Genomic DNA, 2,792 nt, shown 5'->3' with positions numbered 1-2,792 from the left:
ACTAATGGCCAATGAAATGATTCATCTTGGTCAGTGATCTGAGAGCAAACAAATTTGGCTTGTCAGTCATATTAGTTATCACATAGAAGAGCAAGGGACAACTTTTGAAGGAAATACACAATTGACATTCTATTACACAGATTCACAAGCAAGCAAGCTGAGAGACACTCACTCACAAATACTCACTGCATGCACAACCATATGTCAATAATCTCAACTCGTTCAGGCTGGTCAACCTCTTTCTAGGTTTTAATGAATCCACATCAAGCTCCCTAAGTTGCTTGCATTCACAAATCTTTGATGACATGACTCTCTTTGGTCTTTGGATGGCAAAGTCCTGAGAAATAAGGATGGGCGGTCTCTGGGCTGCAAAACGTAAGGCTGCATGGGTCAGAGTTGGGAACACTTTGTCACCAATGAAGGAACATTCATGCCTTTCTCTTCAGTTTTGAGTCCTATCTGGATCTTGCGATACAATGCTTTCAAACGTAGAACAAACGATCAGAGGATATTGGATTTGATATCTTCATTGGCTCTAATCCAGTGTGAGGGGACGGGTCAGGTGGGCTAACTTCTTGAAATGGTTTGACTAAATGGTAGTAAGGTCAACCCAAGGGCGGGTCATTGAGTAGTAGTCACACACAATGATTTATAAACGGATTTCACTTCAAATTTCATAGGACCAGAGCACAGTTGCTTCAAATTTAGCATTTAGCCCTTCAATGTCTCGCACCTGTTGATTTTTAGGGTGACTATGAGTCCAGTGTAGAGCCGTCCTTGGTTAACCAAATGACGTTGACGGAATGCCAATGCCAAACCGGTCCAACGGATCAGGGTCCTCCATTATGATGGGGGTTTCTAGACTTGTCTTGTATTCGTTAATACTGTCATGATGTCGCGTTATCCGTGTACGGCTCTTGCTACCTAAGAGATTGTAGGTAAATCCAATGGCTTCCGTTATTATTAAGATTTCAGCTCTGAAAATACTCTGGAATTTTGTTGCAATTGTGGATCGTAGGACTACTACTGTTTGTCCTTGGTGGATTAATGGAGATCGTCGTCGCCATTTTGAGGTGTTGGCCAAGTCCATTGTCTTGCTCTTGATGGAGTGGTCTTGTTGGCGGACTTTCTAAGGAACTGGGCTTGGGCAGGGCAGGAAGAGAACCCCAAAAATGTGGTACTCTGAGTGAGGCCGGTGTAGCTCCGGTGGATGGACGTAGTTAGGTACGTAGGTCTGTTATAGCTTTTGTCAGCGCCTCCTGAAACCCCATCCCGGTTGCGGCTTTTATGGTTTGAGTAATGGCTTTCATGGTGCACTCCGCTGGGCTGGCTTGTGGATGGTAGGGGGGAGTTTTGATCATGTGTATTCCCCTGAGCTTACAGAATGTTGTGAATGCTCCTGAATTGAAAGGTGGTCCATTGTCAGATTGTAATGAATGTGGGAGTCCATACGTAGACAAAATTCTCCCCAATGTAGGTAGTACCAATAACTCAGTGCTTGTAAATTTTACAATGGCGGTCTCAACAAACCTTGAAAGGCCACATCTAACCACCAGTATATGTCGGCCATTCAGGAGTGGTCCAAATAGGTCGATGGCCATGGATGTGGTGGGACTGGTAAGGCTCATATGAGGCCCTTCTGCTTGACCATTGCATTGCGTTGGCAGTGGTCACAAGAAGCTATGTAGCCCTCTACCATCTTATCCAGACCAGGCAAACAGACAAAAGATCGTAAGCGTCTTTTAGAAGCAGATGTTCCAAGGTGGTCTATTTCATGGGCAAGGTCAACTGCGTGCCAACGAAGAGCTTCTGGAAGCACCAATTTCAGGCCCCTCAAGACTACTCCTCCCGGAGAAAGGGTGAGCTCTTCCCAAATCTTTCAGTATGATGCTAGTGTGTCACGATCGTTTGGGATTGTACCAGACAGATCTGCATCCAATAGTCTTGGATATTTGTCATCGGTTTGAGCATGTTTGGCAATGCTTGCAGCGGTTAAGGCTTCTCCAATGTCTTGTATCTGTATTATGAAAAGCAGCTTTTTTATTTTGTGAACTTCATCTTGCATGTCTTTGGTAATGGAGGGAAATGGAGGGGCGTGGCTAGAGAAAAATCGGCCGGGTTCCTGAAGCCTGGTTGGTATATGACCCTAAAGTTGATGTGTTTTTGTTCTGTGTGTGAGTTTTATTCTGTCCGTTCGTGCACTTCCTAATCTGGTATCCGAAAAGATAGGTACCATCGGTTTTGTGATCCGTGATGATCGTCACCTCATCATGTCCCATAATGAATGGTCGAAAGCAACAAAGTCCAAACTCGAAGGCTAGGCTCTCCACATCGATTTGGGGATAATTCATTTCAATTTTGGACGTTGCTCATGATGAGATTGATATGGGCCTCATTTATGTTGGTAGGTCATTGGCTCGGTATGTTTGGTGGTCATGTTTTGTGGTTACATCAGCACGGTTCCAAGTCCTTCCATGTGGGCATCCACATTGATGAGCACAAGGAGGGTCGGGTCAAAGCAAGCAAGAAGGGCATTTTCTGCCAATGCTTCCCACAGCAGCTCAAAGTCCTCGTTGTGCGAGGGTGTCCACTGGAAGTAAGTTCTGGGTGTCGGGAGGTCCCGTAGTCTTGGAGTCTTACGTGCTATAAATGGGATGATTTTTTTTTTTGCGGACTTCCTTACCGCTACCGGGATTGGAATCCCAGTAGTTCAAGACGAGAAGATTATTTATTTTACTTGACTTTTATTTATATATATTATTTGATCGACCAACGAATTGAAGTTGGCTGAT

Source organism: Tigriopus californicus, chromosome 4 (genome assembly GCF_007210705.1).
Source record: "Tigriopus californicus strain San Diego chromosome 4, Tcal_SD_v2.1, whole genome shotgun sequence".
NCBI classification, from domain to species: Eukaryota; Metazoa; Arthropoda; class Copepoda; order Harpacticoida; family Harpacticidae; genus Tigriopus; species Tigriopus californicus.
Note: the sequence above shows the minus strand (reverse complement) of the source record.